This window comes from Rhinatrema bivittatum, chromosome 12, assembly GCF_901001135.1.
Source record: "Rhinatrema bivittatum chromosome 12, aRhiBiv1.1, whole genome shotgun sequence".
Classification (NCBI taxonomy): domain Eukaryota; kingdom Metazoa; phylum Chordata; class Amphibia; order Gymnophiona; family Rhinatrematidae; genus Rhinatrema; species Rhinatrema bivittatum.
In genome coordinates, this window is record NC_042626.1 from 85,412,593 (window position 1) to 85,426,357 (window position 13,765).

The window sequence follows — 13,765 nt, forward strand, 5'->3', positions numbered from 1 at the left end:
AGAGAAGGCCAACTCAATCGTGGCCAGCTGCTAATCGGGAGGTGCTGATTAGCAGCTGGCCACGATCGAGTTGGCCTTCTCTATAGGCTGCAGTGCTCCCAAGTCTCTGCACATACTACTCGATTGCTGCGGATGGAGGACCCAGAGGGTGAAAAATGTAGGTAAGGTCGCTTTACTGAAGCGTTGGAAGGGGTCATCAGTTTTTAATCGGGGATACTTCTGTATACTGTCCGATAACTGGTCACCAGTGTTTGATTTGAAGGGGGCCTTCGCTGTCTAACATGTCTAGTCGGCTTCTCAGCAGCCTCTCTGAGGTGCAATATGCTGGCTTTGTAGCTGTTCAGGATTTTATGTCACTGCATTGTCTGCCCACTATAGCAGCCCACCGAACAGCTTGGAGAACCGTCTCATTGACTGTAGAGGAGATGTGTGTGCCGCATCGCCTTTAGTAAAGTGTATGGGCCAGGTGCACATGTCCGCTAGAGTCTATGGGCCAGGTGCACATGTCCGCTAGAGTCTATGGGACGGCTCTCCAGGCGGTTTGGTGGACTGCTATAGTGGGACTGGATCCTAGTCCTTTCACCTAACGTTGCCTGGCTCATAGACTGTACTCGAGATGGCCGCCTGGCCCATAGACTGTACTCGAGATGGCCACCTGGCCCATACACTGTATTCAAGATGGCCGCCTCACCCATAGACTGTAGCGGCGATGTGCGCGCCACATCGGCTTCCGTAAAGTGTATGGGTGTGGCAACATTCAAGTGAAAGGACTAGGATCCAGTCCCAGTAGAGCAGCCCACCAAACAGCCTGGAGAGCCGTCCCATAGACTCTAGCAGACATGTGCGCCTGGCCCACAGACTCTAGCGGACATGTGCGCCTGGCCCATAGAATGTACTCGAGATGGCCGCCTGGCCCATACACTGTACTGGAAATGGCTGCCTCACCCATAGACTGTACTGGAGATGGCCTCCTGGCCCATACACTGTACTGGAGATGGCCGCCTCGGCCATACACTTTACTGAAGCCGATGTGGCGCTCACATCGCCGCCACAGTCTATGGGCGAGGCGGCCATCTTGAGTACAGTGAATGGGCCCGGCGGCCATCTCGAGTACAGTCTATGGGCGAGGGGCACATGTCCTCTACAGTCTATGGGACAGTTCTCCAGGCTGTTTGGTGGGCTGCTCTGCTGGGACTGGTTCCTAGCCCTTCCACTTCAACGTTGCCTCATCCATACACTCTTCCTTCCCTCCTTTCCCACCTTCCTTCCCTCCCTCTCCCCACCTTCCCTCTCTCCTTCCCTCCCTCTCCCACCTTCCTTCCCTCCCTCCTTCCTTCCCTCCACCTCCTTCCCTCCCTCCTTCCCTCCCTCTCCCACCTTCCCTCCCACCTTCCCTCCCTCCTTCCCTCCCTCTTTCCCTCCTTCTCCCACCTTCCCTCCCTCTCCCACCTTCCTTCCCTCCCTCCTTCCTTCCCTCTCCCACCTTCCCTCCCTCCTTCCCTCCTCCTCCCACCTTCCCTCCCTCTCCCACCTTCCTTCCCTCCACCACCGTTCCTCCCTCCTTCCCTCCACCACATTCCCTCCCTCCTTCCCTCCCTCCTTCCCTCCTTCCCTCCCTCTCCCACTTTCCTTCCCTCCCTCCAACACTTGCACAATACATGGCCCCTTCCACCCTTCCCTGAAATGACCACACCGTTTTGCTTAATAAAACTTGTATTTTAGGCTACCATTTGTACAATATTTACACAAAAAAAAAAAAGGATGGAGAGGGGTAGTCTAAGGAGCAAAACTATTTACAGAAAACAAAACTCCCGTGAGGTTAGGGAGGCAGGGACCAGAGAGTATGATCACAGATGACGGATCATCTCCCCCAGGACCCGTACAGCTGCACGAAGCAGCTGTAGAGCCCTGGTGATCCGATCTGTGTTCCAGATCATCCTCTCCTGGAAGGCATTCACAGCCCTCAGTCCCTCTTGGACCCCCCCTCACGAATGCCAGGAATTGGCCATATGTGAGAGGCTCATCCTCGGGGGAGCGTGCCCCCGGGGATGGGCCTCTTCACTGGTGCCGTGAGGGGGGCCGATGAGGCACAAGAGGGCCATGAATACCTCCCTGGGCCAGCAAAGGCTGGCCCCTGCATGCCCCCGCGTTCCTAACCTCACGGGCAAAACGGGGAGGTTGCCCTACGGGGGTGGGGGGGGGGGGCTAGGGGAAGGCCCGGGGCACGCCTGTGCCCGGGGAGGTGACGGATGAGGGTGACGTCTCCTCCTGGGGGGTGGGGGGGGGGGAGAATCCGCCTCCACCCCTGGAGCGGCTGCAGCTCCTTCTCCTGCAGCTGGGCCTGGCATGGCCTCATCAGCATCTGTGAAACAAAAGGAGACATCTGAATACACTGTACATTTACGTTCAGAAGGGGGATACCACATTCCAGTAGCTTGGAGGGGTCACTTACCACCAGGCCCAGCCCGCTGTGCCCACAGCCGCTCCAGCCACCTCGGCCTATGTAGGCGCAGCCACCAGGCTTTCTTCTTCAGGTCCTCTATCTATTAGAAAGAAAGGAGGGAGAACTATTACTGTACTCTGATAGTCAGAATAGTAACTGAATACTTGGATGTGGGTGTGACAACATTAATGACTGATGACCATGATATTCTTCAGTAATCATAATAGTAGTTATCAGCATTGACAATTGAGGCAAAACACAACACAGTCCAAACCAGTGTTAAGTAACAGCATGAAAGAACCCACTTTCTACAGTGCAGTAAATATGAGCCTACAATAATCTGGTTCCTCCAGTGAGGCCTAACGTGACATTCACACTCCCACATTCACCACATCAACTGTTGTACATTCTACTTACTCTACGGGGGTGGGAGGCTTGCTCATTAAATCAGCTTTGCAGCCTCCTCCATGACTGCCTGAGGTGCCTGAAGTCCGGGCGGCGTCCCTGCACAGGAAAGAGCCACCGTTCTCATCTCACCACCAGAGACACCAGCAGTTCAACGTCCCTGGTGGTGAAGTTGGGCTGCCTAGCACGCCCTGCCATTTTGTGCTTTGTGCGGAACGGGAAGTCCCGCCTTCGCGTTCGCATGCGTACGGGCACGCGTGCGCAATTTCGGCAGATGCACAAATACCGGCGCACACAAGTATACCTTCACGCACAAGCCGCGCGCGTACGATACACGCGCAGCTAATTAAGCTATGCGCACAACTCATCCTCCATATATGCGCGTATTTTGAGTAGCGTGCGCAGATGTGCGCATGCTATGCAAAATTACTAACATCCGCTGTATGCACTGGAACGCACGCAGTTCTACCGTCGCGCGTGCTCCTTTTAAAATCTACCCCAATATGTTGTGAGCCTGGAGGTGGACCCTTGTCCCGAGGTAAGGTTAATGCTACCAAAGAGAGAATTAACCCTCTCTGGTCCCTACCGTTGGAGGGCAAGGCTCGAAGATTCAGTAGAAGAATGAAGACTTCGCCCTGGAAGCTCGTGGTTCCCCCGGGAGGAGCCCATAGGAACCCGGCCACTGGGACTTAAGAGACTCACCGAAAACTGAATGTAGGTCTGGATGCAGGCGCCTCCTGCAGGTCGTGGTTTCCAGACGGCTGGTGCCTCCAGCAGATCGTAGACAGTCCGGAAGTGTGAGTCGAATAATAGTCAAGAGTTGGTTCCAGGGTCACAATCCAGAGAAGGATCGTAAGCCAGTCCAGAAGCAAGTCAGGAGAATGGTCCGAAGCCAGTCCAGGAGCAATCAGGTCCGAAGCCAGTCCAGGGACAAAGCAGGAGAAAGGTCCGAAGCCAGTTCAGGGAAAAGCAGAAGAAGGGTCCAAAGCCAGTTCGGGGAAAAGCAGAAGAAGGGTCCAAAGCCAGTCCAGGGTCAACCAAGGAGTCACCGCAGCTGGTCCGAAGATCAAGGTCAAGGAAGCAGTCCAAGTGAAATCAGGAGCAGGACGGAGAATGGAACCAGGATACGGAGCACAGGAAACTCCCTCAAGAGCCTCTATCCCAAGGCAAGGTCTGAGGAACAGACCTTGCCTTAAATACCTGAGCCAATGGAACTTCATCAGGAAGGATCCACGACAACTTCCTGTCATGGCCCCTTTAAATGATCTCTTCAGCTACGTGCGCAGCTCTTAGTAACACAGAGGGGGAGGAGTCAGCCCGGCATCGCCGGACCATGCGGCCAGGTTCAGCAGCAGCAGCAGCTGTGCAGAGAATGTCGAAGGGAGCAGCCCAGCGACTGCCGGACCTTGTGGGCAGGTATTTGGCCCCGGTCGTGGACCACTGCGGCCGGCGGCCATGACAGTGTGGCCTGGCCCCGGTCATGGGATGCCACGGCCGGTGGCCATAACACAATATAGCTGGTTTTCACAAGGTCAGTCGGGAACTGAGAAGGCAGCAAGGTGAAACGTATGTACACTGGTTGAGGAATCCGCGATACTGCTTCGCTTCCCCTGAGTACCTGGAGGGTATCGGCAGTTGTGTGGATGTCACTGGTCCAGAACTGGGCAAAGAAACCAGTGCGAGGGATACTGCTGCAGGTGTGGCATCCAGACTCTTGGCCAGCCTCTCTACTGTTGCCGTCAAGACATCTAGGCAATGCTGCTGCTGCTGCAGGTGCTGGGCAATTCCAGGAATGGCCTGAAGGTCAGCCAGGTCCGCCGGGTCCATGGCCTTGCAAACTGTTGGATTTCATGAACCCTTGAGCAGGCTAGGACTGGTGATGGCGCACCGTGGGTAGGCCTACAGTGGAGGTTGAAGCCGGGAGTTGGCACAGAGCAGGAGACCGGTGGAATCTTCACCACTGGAAGCCCGAGGTCCCCCCAGGAGGAGCCCATGAGGACCCGAGCCGCTTGGACTTAGGCGGGGTCTCCTGGATGGAGCAGAACAGGATACCAAGTCAAGCTGAAGTCAGAAGCCAGGAACAGAAGCCGAAGTCAGAAGCCACAGACAAAGCCAAAGTCAGAAGACACAGACGAAGCCAAAATCAGAAGCAAGGTACCAAGCCAAAGTCAGAAGCCAGGGACGAAGCCAAAGTCAGAAGCCAGGGACGAAGCCGAAGTCAGAAGCCAGGAACAGAAGAACAGCAACTAGTAACTCTGAAGCAGAGAGAACCTCGTTGCAAGGCAAGGGATAGGACAGGCTGCAGGGTTTAAATCCCTGCCGGCATCTGACATTTATTTATTTATTTATTTATTTCAGGTTTTTATATACCGGCATTCGAGAGCGCAGTCCCATCATGCTGGTTCACATAAAACAGGGGTGCATTGTGAACATAAACTAAAACAATGGTGCGGAAAAGGCAGTTACATATAACAGGGTGATTAGAACTTGGCAGAGAAAGAAGAGAAAGGACAGGTTAATAATTAATTTAAACAAGTAAACAATAGTGGAGGTGGTTAATCATGGTGTAGGTGGTGATAAGGATTGGTGTGGAAGAGATAGGTCAGTTTGAGTCCGGGAATGCTTGTATGAATATCCATGTTTTTAGTCTTTTTTTAAAAGTTGAGATGCATGTTTCCAGTCTGAGGTTTGAGGGGATGGAGTTCCATAACGGTGGAATGGCTGTAGAGAATGCCCGATCTCTTAGCGTGATGTGTCTGGTAGATTTGGGCGGTGGTACCTGTAGCGATCCTTTGTAGGCATCTCTTGTTGGTCTTGATGAATTATGTAGTTGGAGAGGGATCTGTAGGTCAATGGGAGCCAGTAGGTGGATATTTTTGTATGTGGTAAGAATGGCTTTGTATATTATTCTAAAGTGTATAGGTAACCAATGGAGGCTCTTTAGGATGGGGGTTAGGATGGGGAGCGGAGCTGCCGGTTCCCGTGCTGGTCCCTTTAACTTTGGAGTCCCAGTGTGCGCGCGCCTAAAGGGGCGGGACCATCTGGAGGATGTCGGCGGCGTCTCCCTTGCCGAGGGAGTGCTGTGCAGAGGGCCAAGAAGGCTGAAGCAGGCCTTACCGATGCCGCTGCCGCAGCGAGCCACCCAGAGGTAGGCGGGGGACTGGCCCACGGACCTCTGCGGGTCGGGTCCACAACATATCCATATGACCAGTAATTTTGTTCTCAGGTATAGCTTCAACAATTTTATCAGGCACAGACATCAAGTTTATCAGTCTATAGTTGCTCAGATCACCTCTGGAAACCTTTTTGAAAATTGGTGTAGAGGCTGAAGGATCTAAATATGAATACCCTGGAAGAGAGGAGGTGCAGGGGAGATATAATACAGATCTTCAGATACCTGAAAGGTCTTAATGATGCATGAACTTCAAACCTTTTCCATTGCAAAGGAAACTGTAGAACCAGGGCTCACAATACAAAACTCTAGGGGGGACAACTCAGAACCAACGTCAGGAACTATTTCTTCATGAAGAGGATGCTGTGTGTCTGGAATGCTCTTCCAAAATAGGTGGTGAGAATAAAAACAAATTCAAAGGGGCATGGGGTAAACACTGTCGATCCTTAAAGACTAGAGATTGGAAATGAAAGAAAGGGTACATGGGAGTAACCTTTAGGGAGCAGCAGTTACTACCCTTAACAGAAAGCATGATGATTATTATCCTTAACCAATTAGTCTTGATGCTTGCGATACAACTGTAACATCGCTCTCTGTTTTGATGGTGGGGGAAAAAGCAGAACTGGATTCAGAAGACAGCCAATGCTGGGCCCTGACTTTTATAGTCTGGGGTACTGAAATGCAGACTTTAGGGATAAAGCACAGGTCTCCACCTAGGCTAAGTCAAAAAGTAAAGCATGTTCAAACAGCATTGTCTTAATTATTAAGAAGGCTGCTTACCCTGTAAAAATGTTGCTAGCAATAATTTTGTTATGTTTGAAAGTTGCTTGGTTTTCACTGTAAATATTACTACCCTTAAATTAAGGCTTGGGGGTAATCTGCACGAAGTGGCAGTTACTACCCTTAATAAAACATATGAGGATAACCTCCAAGGGGCAGCAGTTACTACCTTAAGGAACTTGGGGGCAGATTTTAAAAACCCTACGAGTGTAAATCCAGATGAATTTACGCGTGTAGGAGGGTTACGCGCACCGAGCCTATTCTGCATAGGTCCGGTGACGCGCGCAAAGAACTGGGATGAGCGTATGTCCCGGGGCTTGAAAAAAGGGGCGGGGTGTGGGCGGTCTGGGGTGGGGCGAGGGCAGGGTGGGGCGTGGCCAGACGCCACCCTAGGGCTGCTAGGCTGGGGGATTGTGCACCGGCACTTGGCAAGCGCGCAACCTACGCCTGCCCAGAGGCAGGCGCAACTTGTAAAACAAAAGTTAGGGGGGGTTTTAGGTAGGGCTGGGGGGTGGGTTAGGTAGGGGAAGGGAGGGGAAGGTGGGGGGAGCGAAAGGAAAGTTCCCTCCGAGGCCGCTCCCTAGGGCTCAGCGCATGCAAGGTGTTATAAAATCGGGCATACATTTGTGCGCGCCAGGTTGCGCGCAGAAATGTATGCCCACACGTACATCTTATAATCCGGCCCTTGATGCATAAACTAGATGGACCATTTTCTCTTTTTCTTCTGTCATTACTATGTTACCATGGAGCAATACAGAGGCATTATGATAGTCTGTTTTATTCCCCATTCCTTTCCTAATAATTCCTAGCATTCCATTTGCTTTCTTGGTCACAGCTGCATACTGAGCAGAGAATTTCAACATATCCACAATGACACCTAGATCCTTTTCCTGGGTGGTGACTCCCAATTTGGAACCTTGCGTTGTGTAGCTAGAATTTGGGTTGCTCTTCCCTATGAGCATCACTTTGCAATTGTTCACATTAAATGTCATCTATCATTTGGATGCCCTCTCCCAGTCTCATAAGGTCTTCTTACAAATTTCTCACAATCCTCTTGTGAATTAACAAATTTGAATAATTTTGTATCAGCTAATGTGATCCCCTCACTCATTGTTCCCATCTCTAAGTCACTGATAAATGTTAAAAATCAGTGGTCTCAATACAGATCCCTGGTGCCTCCACTATTCACCTTTCTCCATTGAGAAATTGACCATTTAGCCCTACTCTCTATTTTCTATGTTTAACCAGTTCTCAGTTTCACAATAGAACATTGCCTCCTATCCCATGACTTTTTAATTTCCTCGAGTCTCTCATTGGGTATTTTGTCAAACGCTTTCTGAAAATCCAGATATATCAACTGACTCACCTTTATCCACATGATTATTCACCTCTTTAAAAAAATGTAGCAGATTGATGAGGCAAGACTTCCCTTCGCTAAATCCATGTTAGTCATTGTTTAATGGGACAAAGTTATCTACAGTATATGCTCAGTAATTTGATTATTTATAATAATTTCAACCATTCTTCCTGGCATTGATGTCAGACTCACCAGTCTGTAGTTTCCTGGATCACTCCTGGGACCCTTTTTTCAAAACTGGCATTACGTTGGCCACCATCCAATCTTTAGGTACTATAGCTGATTTAATGATAGTTTGCAAACAATCTGTAGTAGAAAATGTTTTATTGATCTAAATACATTTCTGATTAGCTTTAAAGAGCTATACTCCCGTTATCAGATCAAAGCTAAATAAACAAGTTAATGCAAAGGAAAATGTTGCCTGAATATATAAGTAAATCCCAAACTACATTAAGGTATAAAGTAAATAGGTTGGGGAGAATTATTCATTTACAAAAGTGTTTGCTAGAATTAAGGTAACTGGCTTGAGAGTATATGTACCAGCTATAGACTTTAATGTTTTAAACTTTCAAAAGGGATATTTCAATTACAGTAAACAAAAGATAAATTTAAAAAAATGCCTGCTCAATGCAAAGTGGAGAAACTGCAATGACAATTCCGATTTCAATTTTCTGAGCAAACAGTAATGCTGATAGCAGAACAAAGACAGCTGCCCATATAATTCTACACAAAAAGAGCAAAGTTCTTCATGGAGCAAACATCTGAGCAAAGTTTTCATCTGCTTTTAATAACATCTCAAACATTCTAAAGCCTCTTCCTGCCTTAACCAACAAATCTATCAAAGATCATTTTCCCTTTGCTTTCACAGTGAAGAATGAAGCACCATAGAAACATAGAAATGATGGCAGAAGAAGACCAAACAGCCCATCCAGTCTGCCCAGCAAGCTTTCGCACTTTTTTTCCTCTCACATACTTGTCTGTTTCTCTTGGCTCTTAGTAACCTTTTTTATATTCTATTTCCCTTCCACCCCCGCCATTAATGTAGAAAGCAGTGTTGGACCTGCATCTAAGTGAAATAGCTTAATTGATGAGTCAATACAGTAAAGTGTGGCCGTGGTTACCCCGCTCCTAACCCGCTTTCTACTCACTTTCCGGCCGCGTTAGCCCTTCCTGCGATACACAATCCTCTTTATCCGATTCTTACTGCCTCTTTAAATCACCGGGTAATCCCTTCCGCCCGCGGCATGTATATTAGATGTAAACGATAGAATTAGCTATTCCCTCCCATACAGTAACGCGCGCCCCGACTATCGCTTTTTTACCCTGCCGTTTTGCCGCGCGTTTAACCTGCTAACTTACCGCCTACCCTTACCCCTGCGTTAGAGGCAGGGGTAAGGGTAGGCGGCAAACTTTCCCCCAGCCCCCGCTCACCTGCCCTGGCCGCGTCAATGGGTGCTGGTCTCCGGGGCAGCCCCAGTCCTCTCCCCCTCCTCCCGAAGCAACGAAAGCGGAAAAAATCTAAAAAAGCAAAAAAAAAAAAAAAAGTGGCAACAAAGTGGACGGTTCTCCTATGCTCGGGATTGCCAGTCCTCTCTCCCCTCCTCCCGAAGCAAGGCGCGTAAAGCAGCCTTGCTTCGGGAGGAGGGAAGAGAGGACTGGCAGTGTAAAGCAACAACTTACTTTTTTCGCAGCCCTCCTCCTGAGACGGACATCGGCGGAGATGGACCGCGGCTCCCCTGCCTCCCGGCGAAGATGGATGCCTGCACGGGCGAAAGCGGCCCCTGTGCGTGCAATTGGGCCGCTCAAGGCGTGACATCACGCTGTTTGGCATCACGACATGTGAAATGGCGCCGGCGCTACCTTTGCCCTGTCATATGACAGTTCAAAAGTAGCGCCGGTGCCATTTTGTTTTTTGTCCCCCGACGTCAGGAGCGTAGCAGATCGCTCCTGGACCCCCACTGGACCCCCAGGGACTTTTGGCCAGCTTGGGGGAGCCTCCTGACCCCCACAAGACTTGCCAAAAGTCCAGCGGGTGTCCGGAACGACCTCCTGCAGTCGAATCGTGTTGCTGTACGGTCGGCGCCATTTTGCACAAAAAAGTCCCTGGGAGTCCAGCGGGGTCCGGGAACGACCTCCTGCAGTCAAATCGTGTTGCCGTACGGCCGGCCCCCCGCTGGACCCCTGCTGGACTTTTGGCAAGTCTTGTGGGGGTCAGGAGGCCCCCCCAAGCTGGCCAAAAGTCCCTGGGGGTCCAGCGGGGGTCCAGGAGCGATCTCCTACGCTCCTGACGTCGGGGGACAAAAAACAAAATGGCACCGGCGCTACTTTTGAACTGTCATATGACAGGGCAAAGGTAGCGCCGGCGCCATTTCTACAACGCACCGCAGGCCCGAGAGTAAAAGATCACACCGGGACCCCCGCTCTGGACTCCAGGTAATTTAAGGCATTTTGGGGGGGATCGGGAGGGTGGGGGATTTATTTTAAAGGGTCGGGGTGGGTTTTAGGGATGTTTTAGTGTGCCGGTTTTCCCACCCTCCCCCGATTTACGATTTACACGATATTTACAAAAACAAAACCGCGACGATCCAATTCCCTCCCCCCCCAGCCGAAATCGATCGTTAAGACGATCGATCACACGATTCACATCTCTAGTATTTATCCCATGCCCCTTTGAAATCCTTCACAGTTTTAGTCTTCACCACTTCCAACGGAAGGACGTTCCAGGCATCCACCACCCTCTCCGTGAAGAAATACTTCCTGACATTGGTTCTGAGTCTTCCTCCCTGGAGTTTTAAATCGTGACCCCTGGTTCTGCTGATTTTTTTGCAACGGAAAAGGTTTGTCATTGTTTTTGGATCATTAAAACCTTTCAAGTATCTGCTCCTCCTTTCCTCCAGGGTGTACATACTTAGATTCTTCAATCTCTCCTCATAAGTCATTTGATGAAGACCCTCCACTTTTATGGTCGCCCTTCTCTTGACCACCTCCATCCTGTCTCTGTCCCTTCGGAGATACGGAGATATTGAACACAGTACTCCAGGTGAGGCCTCACCAAGGACCTGTACAAGGGGATAATCACTTCCCTTTTCTTACTCGATATTCCTCTCTATGCAGCCCAGCATTCTTCTGGCTTTAGCTATCGCCTTGTCACATTGTTTCGCCGACTTCAGATCATTAGACACTATCACCCCAAAGTCTCTCTCCTGCCCCGTGCACATCAGCCCTTCTCCCCCCATCGAATACGGTTCTTCCGGATTTCCACACCCCATATGCATGACTCTGCACTTCTTGGCATTGAATCTCAGCTGCCATATCTTCGACCACTCTTCCAGTTTCCTTAAATCCCGTCTCATTCTCTCCACTCCTTCCAGCATGTCCACTCTGTTGCAGAGCTTAGAGTCATCCGCAAAAAGACAAACCTTACCTTCTATCCCATCCACAATGTCGCTCACAAAGATATTGAACAGGATCGGTCCCAACACTGACCCTTGCGGCACTCCACTCAACACCGCTCTCTCTTCAGAGTTAGTTCCATTTACCATAACACATTGACTTCTGTCCGTCAACCAGTTTGCAATCCAGGTCACCACCTTGGCACTCACTCCTAAGCTTCTTATTTTATTCACCAGTCTCCTGTGTGGAACCGTATCAAAAGCTTTGCTGAAATCCAAGTAGATGACATCGAGCGCTCTTCCTTGATCCAATTCCTTGGTTACCCAGTCAAAAAACTCTATCAGATTTGTCTGACAGGATCTTCCCCTGGTGAATCCATGCTGCCTCAGGTCCAGCAATTCTTCCGACTGTAGATAGCTCACTATTCCTTCTTTTAACAGCGACTCCATTACTTTTCCCACCACCGAGGTGAGGCTAACCGGTCTGTAATTACCAGCCTCTTCTCTGGGATCACCACCTCTCTTCTCCAGTCACTCGGCACCACTCCCGTTTCTAGGGATCTATTGAACAGGTCACACAGCGGACCTGCCAGCACATCTCTGAGCTCCCTCAGTATCCTGGGTTGAACCTCATCAGGCCCCATGGCTTTGTCCACTTTCAGTTTCCTCAGCTCTTCCCATACATTCTCTACTGTAAATGGAGTTACATCTACTCCATTCCCCTCTAGTTTGTTAACTAGCAATGGTCCTTCTCCAGGGTCTTCTTTAGTGAACACAGAACAGAAGTATTTGTTTAATATTTCTTTTTTTTCTTTTTTTTTATTGCATTTTTAAACAAAATAAAGAACAATCATACAATGTGGTTATACAGGAATGAAATATCAATTTAACAAGTAATTATAAACAAAATGATCACTTAATCCATTATAATTTACAGGAAATTCTTTTAACTTCTGGTTTATACCACATTGATCAGATACTTAAGTAATGGGGGAACCAGTCAAATATCGAGCAGAATCTAAGGTACTAAACAAATTAAATCTCTATCCATGCTGGATTTATCCGATACTATCTAATCCAACTCCTTGACTAGGTATATTAGGACAGAGAATGCAAATCTAAATATTGACGTAGCTGTTCGGGGTCACTAAATACATATCTAGAATCATTATGAAAAAGTAAGCATTTACAGGGATAACACAATATGAATTTCGCTCCTCTAGTAGTTACCTCCTCCCTCATTGCTATAAATTTTTTCCTTTTTGTCTGTGTAATTCTGGCTATGTCCAGGAATATTTGTACTGGCTGCCCATAATACTTCACTTTTGAATATTTAAAATTGTTGGTTTCGTGGACCCTTGGGCCGATCGGAACCAAAGGATGAACTGCTGAGCGAGGTGGCAGCAGTGGTCCCGACCGGGAGGCGGCAAGGACGGAGTCGTGGATGGCCGGGGAAGAACCAAGGAAGCCCTATGCGACCAAGGGCTTTGGCGAGGAAGAAGGAGACGGTGGAGCTGGCGTAGAGGTGAGAAGATCTTCGCCCTGGAAGCCGATCCTCCCCCGAGAGGAGCTCATAGGAGTTCGGCCGCTGGGACTTAGGAGATTCACCCTGGAAGCCGGAGTCCCCCCAGGAGGAGCCTGTAGGGACCCGGCCACTGGGACTTAGGAGGACCCGCGGGGGCCGAGTCAGACGGGGTCCAAGATCAAGTGCTGGAGGGTCGTCGTCCGCCAGTCCAGAGTCGTGTACCAGAGAATTGTCGCTTGCCAGGCCAGAGTCAGGAACCAAGGGATCACCGTAAGCCAGTCCGGGGTCAGAAGCCAGAGAATCACCGTAAGCCAGTCCGGGGTCAGAAGCCAAAGAATCACCGTAAGCCAGTCCGGGGTCAAAAGCCAGGAAGAGACCAAGACGATACAGGAACGCAGCAACTGGAGTCAGGAATACCTGGGAACCTCGTTGCAAGGCAAGGAGAAGATCTCGTTGCAGGGTTTAAATACCCTGAGGGCGTCTGACGTCATTCTGGGGCAGTGCTGCAGTTTCCCGCGCTGGCCCCTTTAAGAGCCGGGACCTGCCGCGCGCGCGTGGCTAGGGGGCGGGGCCAGCCGCGAGAGAACGCCGGCAGCCAGCACGGCGTGGGAGCGCCGTTCTCGGGGCCTGCACGGCCCGACCGCGGTTCGGGAGAGCCTGGAACCGGGTCGGGGCAGGAGAAGGACCTCAT

At 50.2% G+C, this 13,765-nt stretch overlaps 1 long non-coding RNA gene across 1 annotated transcript in view; it reads right to left on the reverse strand.

Moving 5' to 3' along the window:
- Window positions 1–1,775: 1,775 nt before the first annotated feature.
- The window catches only part of LOC115074573, a 152,064-nt gene continuing 140,074 nt past the window's right edge, over window positions 1,776–13,765 (reverse strand). The window contains exons 2-3 of the long non-coding RNA XR_003852280.1: window positions 2,453–2,543; window positions 1,776–2,362 (exon numbers count right to left, since the gene is read on the reverse strand). This is a non-coding gene — a long non-coding RNA (uncharacterized LOC115074573). The remainder of the gene's footprint in view (window positions 2,363–2,452; window positions 2,544–13,765) is intronic.